At 32.1% G+C, this 13478-nt stretch overlaps 1 pseudogene across 1 annotated transcript; it reads right to left on the bottom strand.

Annotated features, from left to right (window-relative positions):
- Positions 1-1718: 1718 nt before the first annotated feature.
- On the bottom strand, positions 1719-12949 carry LOC114274251 (cellulose synthase-like protein H2; annotated as a pseudogene). Its single transcript, XR_014336814.1, has 4 exons — positions 12844-12949; positions 12571-12735; positions 6983-7333; positions 1719-2249 (listed from the first exon to the last, which is right to left on the bottom strand). The product of XR_014336814.1 is annotated as a cellulose synthase-like protein H2 (transcript).
- Between the last annotated feature and the right edge of the window lie 529 nt (positions 12950-13478).

Here is a 13478-nt window from a genome sequence, read left to right as displayed (position 1 = left end):
ATATTTTTTGTAGTGCCCATATTTTAAACTTGATTGATAAAGAAATTATGCATGTATATGAGACTTCTATACTGGTAATAAAAAAACACAGTTGTTACTATTATGTTTTATGCTATTAGAATTTAGGAATACGAGAAAATTTGTAAACGAGAAGGTATGCCATTTAAAAAATTAATTTTAAATATAGATAGCATGTGGAATTCAAAGTATAATATATTAAAAAGAGTCTGTAAACAAAGAAAATCAATACATTTATTTTTTTGCAACAACATCAATAAGAGTAGTACTGATTCTCATAGAACTTAATTGGCGCCAAGTATTTTGATATAAATATTTTCTAGAAGTTTTTGATACTGTAACCAAATTATTTTCTTTTATATATATACATATTCCTATTTCACCATTTGGCTATTAAGCCCAAACTCTAATATCTTTAGGCTACAAAGACACAATTTGTCCAAAACAATAACTATCTGTTAAAATCAACCTATCTCTTTATCTGTTGAAAATTACCAAATTAATCATCTGTTGAAATATGACACATGCCACTCATTCAACTATCTATATGTTGAATCACACATTTTTGTACCTTACCACCATTGCCACTTGTTGCCGCCATCGACTTTTCTAACAACATTTTCAGTGACCTTTTTCAGTGCTAGTGACTTTTTCTGATACCGGCAACTTTTTTGGTGTATCCTTATCATCGAATGAGATTTTACCTTTGATCTAATGACTTATACCCCTTTAAAATGGGGTTTTCACCAATTTTCTCTATTAAAAAAAAAAGAAAAAAAAATAATGGAATCTAGTGTTGTGCTCGTTTTCTATGTCTATCTTTTGGCATTTTAAGTGATTTTTTAAAGTCTATTATGGCTCCTCAAACTTGGGGGTATATGTTTCATCCCGCTCGACAGTCAATGGCTTATCATACTATTATAAGGGATGCATGGTTAATGATTCTGATCACTTACGCCTTTAACAGACCTCACTTTAGGGTTGTATAAGGTTGTCATTTGTAAGTATTTTTGCCTTGTAAATGCATATCAAATTGTAATGAAATGGCCTTGTTTTGATCATGTCTGTGTAAAGTGAATTTTGCTTGTATAGTTTGTTTGCGTTGTTTGTCACTTATGTTGTTCTAGTTTGGTTTGGCTGACTAGTTTAAGGGTCAAGCCAGCGCTACACACCAGTTTGTTGTTTCCGTTCATCGGGCATGTGAGTAACACACATGGCCAAGCCTATGGAATATTGTATAACTTTTCCCTTAAAATAGCTTGATTTGGGTGATATACTTCAAATTTTCTCCCAGTGATTGATGCAAAGAAATGGATCACACACTAGCCAAAAAATTTGTACAACTATGGTCATGAAATTTGATATCCACCAGCATGCCATAGTTTAGCAAAAGATGGAACAAGTCAAAATGCATATTTCGAACATGAAAATGGGACAAATGGTGTGTGTATTATAGAATTTCTTAATTTTCAATACCATTTTCATTGAGAATTACACAACATGAAAATTTCATGCTTTTAGCATTTTCCTTTTTGGTAACCAAAAGTTGTACGTCAAAGGTTCACTTCTATTATTTCAAAATTTCAATTCATATTTCTCAAGTTTCAGGCCCAAAGTATCAAATTGAACCCATTGAGCTTTCATTAGAAAAAGCTAAATGCCCAGAAAAAGCGCACAAAACAAAATATAAGGGTGTGAACTTAGACCCATTTACACAATTGCAAAAACAATAATGCCAAAGCCCCTGACTTGTGTATAGTGGCTGAGGGAATGCCATACTTCCCTTTTGCAAATAGCCCTCTCAAAAATGCCCAAAAGCATAGCACCACCCACATACTACATATGAACTCCCCTATCCCGGACCCATTTCCATCGCCACCCACCAATTGGAACCTTAACAACGCAGTCAAGTTCACCAGCAGAAGGGTGGTACCAAGGACAAAACTTGGGGAGCCTTCGAATGTGAACCTTCCAGCATTGGCATTGTTGTCATCGACATTAGTTGATTGATCTTTTTGTGTTACTTCAAATATGGTGTCTGATAGTCCTAAGAGTTTCAATAGAACACCTAAGACTCCAAATAACCACGCGATCATGGTGTTTAGCCTCCAAATTCTCTGGTTATTCCACCATGCTCGGGTTGAAAGGCCAATGCGAAGGTACTCAGAGAGAGTGTAGAGGTTGTAGATGGCAAAAACGGCAATGGGTATAAATATGACTGGTTCTCCAACCTACATAGACAAATATTAAGCTGTTACAATAACAACAAAAACAGTGTGCATCAATAGATGGATCTAAATAAATAAATTTGGTTGCAATAGGAACAAATTAAGATTTTAGAAATAAAAATTTAGGAACAAAATTACATCTTAAAAACAAAATATTCTAGTTGTCGAAAGTGTCCTTATTGTATTTTTAGCAACGAAATTGAACATCTAGTCATGAATTAGTATCTTTTTGGGACCAAAATGTTATCTTGCATTTATAAGACATTTTCAAAATTTTGTTGTTAAAAATCTTTTATTTGACTTTTTTAGGACGGCCTTTTAGCAACAACCTTTGCACCGATTAGAATTTGTCTTACAATATTTATTGCAACTAAATTTTTACTTTTGAGAAGAAAAAAAAAATGGTTATTAAAACTCTTAAATATTGTGGCCACATTTCATTGACATATACAATTTTAATGTGAGTGATGCAACCAAAAAGAAAAAGACTATCACATGCAAGGACCAATTAGGAGCAGGGGTGTGCAAAAATTAGTTCGACTTGCCCAACCCATTCGACCCAAACCAACCCGAACACATACGGACGGTTCCGCGTCCATATACGATCAGTAACAGTCTATAAATATTTGAATTTTTGATTTCTCAGTTAGATATCAGATTTGAAATTTAAAAATCAATTTCACTCGAATCTAGGGATGGCCACAGGGCGGGTTAGCCAATTCCCGCTCCCGCCCACGCCCCCGCCCCTACCCCTGCTCCCGTTGACAAACTCCACCCCTGCTCCCGCCCCTGCCGATATCCGACCACATTTCACATAATCAAAAAAATTAAGAACCATTTAAATTCTTAGTACACTAAATTAAGAATCATTTAAATTCTTAGCACACTAAAAAATTAAGAACCATTTAAATCCACCCCGCACCACATAAGTGTCAAGGTGGGTAAAATCCGTCTCATTCGGGCGGGCATGGGGCGGACCCTGCAAATCGGATTTAATTGCCCATCTCCAAACCCTGTAGATCCAATTTAAATGATCCTCCCTACTCGAATCCACGGATTTGTACAGGTATAAAAATTTTACGATTTCTACCATGTGAATTCCTCTCATCTACGTAGGAGATTACATCTTATCTTTAAAAAGTCTATCTTCTCCAAATCTTTCTTTTTCACGCTTTTATGCAATTTCATACTTGAATTTTTTGTACAAGTCTTTATCTTCCTTACTTGTTTTTTATGCACATTTTTTTGATGATTTTCTGTCCAACTCTTTATCTTCCTTTCACGTTTTTTTTTTTTAATGCATTTCAAATCTAAATCTTTAACTCTCTCTCTCTCTCTCTCTCTTCCACACAATCTAGTTGATGAATATTGGCTCCATAGAAAAACCAAAGCCCCTCTTGTCATTTGAGTAATTTCACCGTCAGATTTTCCATTTCACGTTGGGAGAAAACCAAGTCTCTTCTACTTTGTTGCCTTGCTGCCACTGCCTCCTTCATCATCGAAGCTGGAGACTACCATCGCTTTTTCCTATTTCGTTTTTTTAATTTTTAATTAATTTATTTTTTTCATGAAAGATGCTCAAGGGGGTTTGAGCTTGGTTGTTGAGAACTAAATATTTTTGTTTTGGATTTATATTTTTGTTATAGATCTGCTTATTAATTCTTATGTAAGGGTGTGCATGAATTCGCGTAGCCTGACCTACCCGCCCAGCTCAACCATGCAGCGGGTGATTTCGAAAAACACAACGGTCGGCCATGGTTTCTGCCATTCATTACTTTCGGTTTACATTTCGACATGCAGTTTTGAATTTTTTGAAAGAAAAATGCTTGACCTCCTTTGTTTTTGGGATTCCATAATTTTATTTGAATTTCAACAATTGATGAATGTGTTAGGTCTATTCATATATGTGTGGAGCTTATACCATCAATGATTAAAATTAAAAGAAGATTGTAAAAGTCCCAAAAAAAAAAAGTCACCTGTTTTTGAATCGTTAAATTCGATCCGACTAAAGAGTTGTACATTAATATTCCATAACCTAGACCAGTCAGCTCACCAAGGATCATCTAGAGTGAAATTTCCCTAAAGTTTCCTAGAGTGCTACATTGTGTGGTTGAGATTTACTGGCAAGTCACATCAGAAAAATTAATGTGACTTGTCAGTAAATCTCAATCACACAATGTAGCACTCTAGGAAACTTTAGGGAAAAATCACTCTAGAAGATCCTTACTCCAGTCAGCTTCCTATTTGCATTGGAGATTACACCGAAATAAGTATTACTCATCTTATTATGTCATATATGAGACTTTTGAGAAATTTTTGGTTGCAAATAAGGTAGGTGTTGTATGGTATCTCTCTCTTCTCTCATTAGTGGAGAGAGTGGGGGTTGCATTTATATGTTGGGTGATGGGGAGATAACATGAAAGGCCATGATATTTATGATTGGTTGAAGGCACTATGTAACATGCCACATGATATCCTATCTGCACTCAAGAATTTTTCGACTTTTACATCTCTCGTGAAACCAAACCTATATGTCTCTTCTTTAAAAAAAAAAAAGAAATCAATACATTATCTCTCTCTCATATGTCATACAGTATAAGAGTGTGTAAAAGTAGTCTGTAGCCCGTGGGTAGCCTAAAGCCTGCTCGTGTCCCGAGGTGAGCCCGATTCGTTTAGGCTCGTTTAGGAGCCCAGTCCGAGATCCTAGGCTAGGGCTTAGACAATCATTTTGAAGTCCGGCCCGCCTCTTGGGCCCGGTCCATCGGCCCACTTAAGGCCCACTCAAGGTTCTAGAGCTGGCCTCTTCAGATCCAGTGTTTTTTTTAGTGAAAAATAATAAAATTTTGGTAAAAAAAATAAAAATAAAAAAACAAAAAAATTTATTTAGGCTCGCCTCAAGCCCAAGCCCGAGGCCAGGTCCATCGGCCCGCCTAAGACCCAAATACCCCCTGGGCCTGGTCTTAGACCTAATTTTCTGACCCATGGGCCTGTCCGGCCCGGTTCTAATTTTGACAGAAATCCGCAAGACCCGACATGGACTGGCCTGGGCCAGGCCAAATTTACCTATAACGTCATACACCACTTGAATATAAACCATATTTTCTTTCTTATGAATTGTTTAAAATAATTTAAATAAATATATTTTTTAACTTCTTATAAAAAGATATATAAAAATATAAAGAGATAATATATGTCAAAATAAATGAAAAGATAAAAGTGTATTTATACAGCACACCTTTAACTATTGAACTCCTTTTTTCAGATTAAACTCATTGCAACCATATAACTCATCTCACTGTCTCTCTCCCTCCCTGAATCTCACCCCCTCAAACTTCATTTGTCACTCCATCGCTCCTCTTCCATCTCAACCATGGTGATTACTAAGCAGACAAGGACAATGGCATTTTTTAAAGGGCTCTATGAAGAAGGTAGTTTTTGGTCGAACATCAAACTCAAACAAGTTTGTTTGTTTGTTGTTATTTATTTATTTTTTTTTTGTTTCCTGATCTCGAGGTTGAGTTTTTGTTGTGGCACTCGATTGGCAAGTTTCTTGACTTTGTTTTGTAAATTACTTCTTGTTGTATCAAGTGATTTATGAGTTTGTGTTTCGATTCTGTTCTTTTTCTATTCAAACTCCTCTTCAATTGAATTTATAGTTGCTCCTTGTATTTTCGAAATCGACCGATAAACCGAAAAAGACGAACAGACGATTTCGAACCAAGATCTGATCGAAATCGGTTGGACAATCCCCATCCGAATAGGTTCGGTCAGATGATGGATTGACGGCAAACTCGACCCGAACTGATCCGTGGACGAATCTTGTTGAATCTTTTAATCGATATTTATATTGTTTGTTGTCTTTTATGTTTTCATCTTTCTCATTAAGGCGGTGTTTGAGAAGAATTTTAGTTGGGTTTTTTGTCGTATATTTTATTAGTAGACAAAAATTTTACAAAAGGAAAAAAATACATCTACACAAAATATTACTTCAATTCTATAATTATTTCACTTTTTCTCTTACAAACATCACATCAAATCACAAAAATACTTAATTATCTTTTCAAACACAAAAAAAAATTTCTTTAATAATATCCTACATCTAAAAAAATTTATATAAAAACTCACTTCTTAAACACCATCTTAACAGTTCAACCTTTTGATTTTTGGCTATAAGGAAAACTGATTAGATTGCTGCGGATCACAGAACTGAAAGAAATGAGCGGTTTGATTTCAAATAGTGATTCTGCTCGAAAACGGGTGGGCTTATATCCAAACCTGAAATGATTGGTTCGAGTAGCAATTAATGGCAAACCTGACCCGACCCGTACCACTCATACACACCTCTAATTAGGAGTGAACGCGAATTTGATTGAGGTTAATGTAAGAGCCAAACTAACCTAGTTGGATTGACCATTTCAGGATTTATAACCAAACAATACCTTTTCAAAAACTGAACTAACCAAACTCATAGACATAGAGTTAGTCCTATTTAAGGGTTACGGGTTCATTTGGTCAATTATACTTTTGAGTCCACGTGAAAGTAAAACAATAATGATTTAGACCACTAAAAAATATACTACTAAAGTACTAATGCATTGGGAATAATAAAAAACAAAAGAAAAAAAAAAAACAAGGTATAGAAAGTAGGCAGGGCCTACTGTCACATCATTAGTGTTCATTCTAGTGCTCCCAAACATTTTTCAAAGTAAAATCAGATGGTGGTGGTTTGTCCTTACCTTGGGCATGAAATGTGAGTCAGTGATGAGACAGTAGGCCGACGGAGCAGCGTAACATAGCTCAGCAATGGATCGGAGGCCCCATAGTATAACGCACGTGTAAGCCAAGCATTGGCGGAACTGGAGCTTCCCATTGAGGGTAAGAATAAAAGTGTTTTTTGGGGTGAACAAGATTTCAAGGAGCCCAGTAGCCCATCTCTTCTGTTGGATCATAGTTGCAGGTCCACCTGGGGGTGCACACCCATGAAATGCAGGTGGGTTAGGTGAACAAAAGGTAGATTTCCAGCCCCTCCCATGGATGGTATGTCCAGTAAGGACATCTTCTGTTGTAGATCCATACATCCAGCCAACCTGGACAATAGTAGCCATTATTATTAGTAACCAAAGCAAAAAATGATTCTATTTGATAAATGTGTTGGGATTAAATTTCAAATTTGAGCTTGAGAGAATTTATCATGGTCCTGTCTTGTTGATCTAAACAATTCATTTTGTAAAACCTTGTGTGTATAGCATCTATAAAATAAATCAAGTTTGATTAGATAATTATAATATTTTCATTTTGTTGTGTTTGTCTCCAAAAAAAATGGAAGGTCTATTTAAAAATGTATAAATGTCGTCTATTTTTTGGATGACAAGGTTACGATTATCGAACTAATCTAAAATTTTTCATGAATAATATATACTGAGGGATTTACAAAATGAATGGTACGAATGTTCTTAACATGAGCCGTTGTGGGCCTGTTAGGCCTTTCAATTCAAGTTACGTAAAGTTCAGATTTAAATTTAAGACAAACCCTACCTTCATGAATTTATATGTTTTACGAGTATGGTATTTTTGTGTGAAAGTGATATAAGGGATGGAAATTCTCTAATTTGACCGTTATATTAAGGGTCGTGAGACCCATTATAGGTCTTATTTTGATAATCTAATTGTTTATTTTGTAAACTCTTCTTTGTATGTCAATTCTTAAAAAATAAAAAAAAATAAAAAAAAGATCTATGCGATAATCATAGCATTTTAATTTCATCGCATTTATCTAAAAAAAATAGATGATATATTTTCAAAAGTATAGTTGTCATTTGTTTTTTTGGTGACAAATGCGATAAAATAAAAAAATTACGATTATCAAATAAAATCTAATTTTTTTTTATGAATAATATATATGAAAAACTCTACAAATATAAATAATTCAAATTATTAAAATAAGACCCATAATCAGCTTTGTGTACTCTTACATGATAATTAAGTTCAAATTTTGACTTTGAGAGAATATCAATCCCATATAAAATGTGTGGAGAGTTAGGCTTGGATGATATGACGGCATTAGGTAAAGGGCAGCCCAAAATCGTATTTGCCTTGTATAGGCCCAAACTCAGCGTGAAGAATATTATATGTGTGTTGAGGGTGAGGAATACATTTATTTTTAAGACTATGTTGAGTTGTATTTTCGTTTCCTTTGTTTTTATTTTTTTATGTTTCAAAAAAAAAAAAAAAAAACAAGCAATAAAAATTTGAAAATACACATTATTTTTACATGGTTTTCATTTTTGTTTGAAAATAGTTTTTAAAAATTCAAAAATAACATTCTCGAAAAAGGGGTTGTTTTCAAATAAAAAAAATAAAATAAAATTTCTAAATAAAAATTTTGGAAACAAAATTTCAAATTATTTAATTATTTTATTTTTTTTCAAAAAATAATGACCAAAAAAAATAAATAAATGAAAACAAACCATTATATTTAACATGGGCTAAGTTGGATCACACCTGGGTCCAGGATTGTGGCACTCCTTTTGTGTCATATTTCTTGTGTGACATCAAATTGTTAGGAGGATTTCTTGTGTGACATCTTGCTAGTTCTTGCTCCATATATTGAGGGAATTTTCACATTTTCTTTGACAGTTTAAACTTTTGAATCATATATTGAGAGAATTATCACATTTTCCTTGACAGTTTAAACTTTTAAATGAATTGATGGTTGATGATTTAATATGGTGTCAGAATAGACCGATTATAGAGGAAAATCCGACTACACTTGAGGTGGCTTATTGAGGATATATGTAAATAACATATTTATCTGATAAGTTTGACTTATGTCGTGATTGTATCTCCGACAAATACGGTAGGGTCCTAAACATACGATCATGTTATTTAAAAAAACATAAATAAAATAGTTAGTTGTGCTTATGTTATTGGTATAGCACATGACATGTTCCGCCAGGTTGAAAACTACAAAATATTTTCTCATTTCGTTAGGTAAAATTAAGCTTTGGGTGAATATTATGCCTCGTACAAGATGAAGGAGTTGATTTGGGTACTCTTTATTTAATGTGAAGTTGATTTTTTATTTTAATAATAAAAAAAAAAGGAAAGGGTAATTATATATTATGGCTTCTTTAACTATTAACATATATCGTTTTACTCTCTTCATTTATAAATTTGTATATATTAAGAGCATCTCCAACGGTAATAGGCATTTTACCTATCTAAATATTACTATAAGTATATATTTTATTTTGCCTATCAACTATTTCATATTTCTACTCCAACCATGCTCTTTATTTTAGCTATTCATCTAAATACTATTAATTTTATAAAATGCCACATCAACAACAAAGATGGAGGGAAATGATCCTAATGATTAAATATATTTTGCCTAGTCTTGAAGGCTAGCTACATGTAGCTAGTGAATGTGAGTTGAGCTAAAATGCCTAATCGTAAGCCTAGTGCATTGGAGTTGAAAAAAATAAGTTATACTAGGCATTTTGACTAACAAGCATGATATACCTAGTGGGTTGGAGATGCTCTAACACTATTACCTATGAAAATTATACAAATATACTTATTTTAGAAGAGATTTGGAGGGGGGTTTGTAGGAGATAAAAAAACAAAACAGGCTAATGGGAAGAAGGTTTCCAAGCTTTTTTGGGTATTTTACCCACAAAAAATAAAATATGCTATTTTAACCACAACAAACAAAACATTACATGCAATTCATAATAATTACACTCTTTTCTCACAAAAAAGTCAAAAAAAACTAAAAAGCCAAAAAGCCGTTCCCAAACCAAACTTTTTAGCCCAGGCTAAAATAGTCAAAAAAGTCAAAAAAACCAAAAAGGTAACACACTTCCCAAACGGAGGCTCAATGTGTTTGGTTTCAATTTTCCAAATTCAATTTTCTGGAAATTGAGTTTTTTATTTTTTGTTTTGTTTTTAGTGAATATTTTTTAAATATGAAGCAATTTTTTTAATTTTTAAATGCACATTATTTAAATATATTTAAAAAGTAAAATATGTGTAAAAAAATATTTTAAAAATCAATGAATACACAAGACTACGAAGAATGTACTAAATTTTCTTCTTTTTTTTTTTGTATTTTTAGTATTTTGTGAATTTTTTTTTTAAAATTTACAAATATTATATTTTTTAAGTGTATTTATGTTAGGTGTATCTCAAAATTAAAAAAATTGGGTAAAATATTAAAAAATTTCAGTAAAAATAAAAAAATACGGAAAATAAAAAAATTTAATTTTGTAAAAAATAAATTCAAAAAATTCAAACTAAACAAACTATTTGTTTTTTTTTTATTTTAATTATAGAGTTAAAATATACAAATTCAAAAATAAAAAAAAGTAACATATTTTACTAATAATAAAGTGATCTTACTGTAAAACTTGATGTGACTAGTTCAAAAAAAAAAAAAGTTGTCGTAAAATATGTTTAGAAAGTGACATTATACTGGGCTTGATTATAGTTTGTTTTTCTGAGAATTGTTTTTAAAAAAAATTTAAAAAATTTTGTTTTTGGTTTGTGACTTTTCTCAAAAAAAATTTAAAATCATTTTTTTTTCTTTTACATATCAATCAATCACTTTTTGTCTTTCTTTTTTCATTTTTAATAACATTTTCTCTCACACACATTTATTTAATTATAATAAAATATCAAATTATCACAAACTTTCAAACTCCAAAACTACTTTCAAAATATATAACCAAACAAATCAAAAAAAATTATAAACTCTCTCTAATTTTTTTATTTACTTTAAAATCACACTCTCAAAAGCAAACTAAACACACCCTTAGGTGGTGTTTGGCAAGTGATTTTGGAACTAAAATAGTCAAAAAAACAAAATAAGTTATTTTAGTTACAACAAACAAAACATCACATCTAACCCATAATCATTACACTTTTCTCTCACAAAAAAAAGTAAAAAAAGTCAAAAAATCAAAAAATCCTTCATAAATTAAACTTTTTAACCGAGACTAAAATAACTAAAAAAGTAAAAAAAAAAAAAACTAAAAAATCAACCCTTTCTCAAACGGAGGCTAAGTTTGGAAACGACTTTTAAAATTTTGGCTTAGTTTTCGTCAGTTAATTGCAAGCCGCCTAGTAATTGTTTGACGTTGTTTGCTTTAATATTTTTCAAAGTTTCCAAATAAATTGTCATTCAACAAGTTATGACAAGATGTTCATCGAAAATCAATTTTAACTAGTGTCGTGGCAAGTTGTGCACTTCCAAGATTAAGGTCATATTTGGTTAGCTATCATATAATATAAACTATGTTGCAGTGTCCCACTCGACAAATAATCTTGAATAGGACCATTACAATCATATAGGAGATTTTCCCTCAAAAGATTTTTTTATTTATTTTTATTTTTTTATCGATAGAAGAAGAAAATTTTATTGTTAAAATCAAACATGCATTACATATGGAAATCATCAATAAAGAAAAGACGAGAGCTAAATAGCATCATAGCACCCTAACTTAATTCTAACTAGATTAGCACCAAAGAGGGATGTGCAATCATGTGCTAGCTCAAGTTAAAAAATTGGTAAGAAATCAATCACAAAGAAAAAAAAAACACGCAGACAGAGGAGTAACAAACAATCAAATTAACCCCACCTGAGATTCTCCCTCATAGTTAATGATTACAAAATAAAAATAAAAAGTTATCATTATTTTAAATTAAATGATATAGAGAACATAACAATCCATCTTATCCACCTTTTATATGTGACTCAAATTAGGCCTAAGCAATATATGTTTAACTTGTACTTGTTTCTATTTAGGCAAACTTAATGATATATGTAAACTTATAACCTTGCCACACTTTTATTTTAAATGCTGTTTCTCTCCATTCCACTAATTGAACCATGGGTCTTGCTGGAGACCCTCAGCTGGCCAAGACCCCCAACACCCCCACCTCCACGTGGGGGGCTGCCAATGAAAAAAAAAAAAAAACAATTTTCTGGCCAATCAGGAGAGAACCCCAGCACCCCCACTGGGGTCTCATGCATTTTCCTTGAACCATCTAGTTCAATCAGTGAGATTTTTCACATGCCCACGTCAATGATGTATTTTGCTTATTTTTTAAATTTTAGTCTGTAGTTTATTTATAAAAATAAAAAAACTAAATATATTTTATTTTAAATAAATATGATATAATTATATAATTGAGATTACCAAATCAATCTGATTTTTTAACGATTGATTTGCACACTAAAATCTACGAGCTGGATTGAATGGTCCAGTCCATGATTTCTTCTACTTCGTGTTTATGGAAAAAAAGATGAAATGATAGTACTAACCTCTCTACCCCAGCTGCTACCATACTCATAGTCACAACCAGCAACTTGAAATTTTTTTAGGACCAATACTACTTGTCTTTATGCCTGACAATATCTTAGCAGCTGATTTGGTGAATTCCATTGATCTTCCAAAAGTCTGGAGCAAAGCCTCCTTGCTTAATTTTCCTAATAATAAGAAATCAAATTTATTTGCTAGGTAGGCACATAAAAAAGAAGAAAAATACTAGAATGTATTGTAATTTATTATAAATAACAGAAAGTTGACAGACTTACTAGTAATGTCATTGTCATCAGGAGATAAACCATAAATTACTTTACGCCTATGAAAACATCTAGTTCCTTCATATAAGGGTCCTTGAATCCCTGTTCCATGTACCATATACTGTTTTTAAACAAAATGTGAATTGTTAATAGTCATTCAGGACGAGTTCTGGCTATTATTGTTAATTAGGGCATATTTGGTATATCTTCATTTTTTGCTTTATTTTTTACTTTTTAAAAAATACTAAATTTGACAAACTGTTTTTGAATTATTAATTTTTTTTTTAATTCAACCGACCTTTAAGAAAACAACAAAAAAATTGTTTTGGAAAATAACTTTTGCACAAAAAATATATAAAAAAACACTTAGTGTTTTCAAGATTGCAAGCAGCTTGCTTCAAGTCCTTAATTAGACTGGACAGTGCTGTTCGACTTATGAGGGCCCACCACAAGTCTCGTTTTGATAATTCAAACCATTCAATATGTAAAACTCGTCAAGTACTATATACCTGTAAAAATCACGCTGATCAGATATCAATAGCTATCTCATCTTATTAGTTTTTTGTCAATCGTTAATTTGTTCAATGTTTATTTTTTTTTTATACAAAATTGATTTAATCACATAACTATCGATATCTGATCAACGT

The sequence above is a fragment of the Camellia sinensis genome, chromosome 7 (genome assembly GCF_055761805.1).
Source record: "Camellia sinensis isolate YWXY chromosome 7, ASM5576180v1, whole genome shotgun sequence".
NCBI classification, from domain to species: domain Eukaryota; kingdom Viridiplantae; phylum Streptophyta; class Magnoliopsida; order Ericales; family Theaceae; genus Camellia; species Camellia sinensis.
Note: the sequence above shows the minus strand (reverse complement) of the source record. Positions and strands in the feature narration are given on the sequence as shown.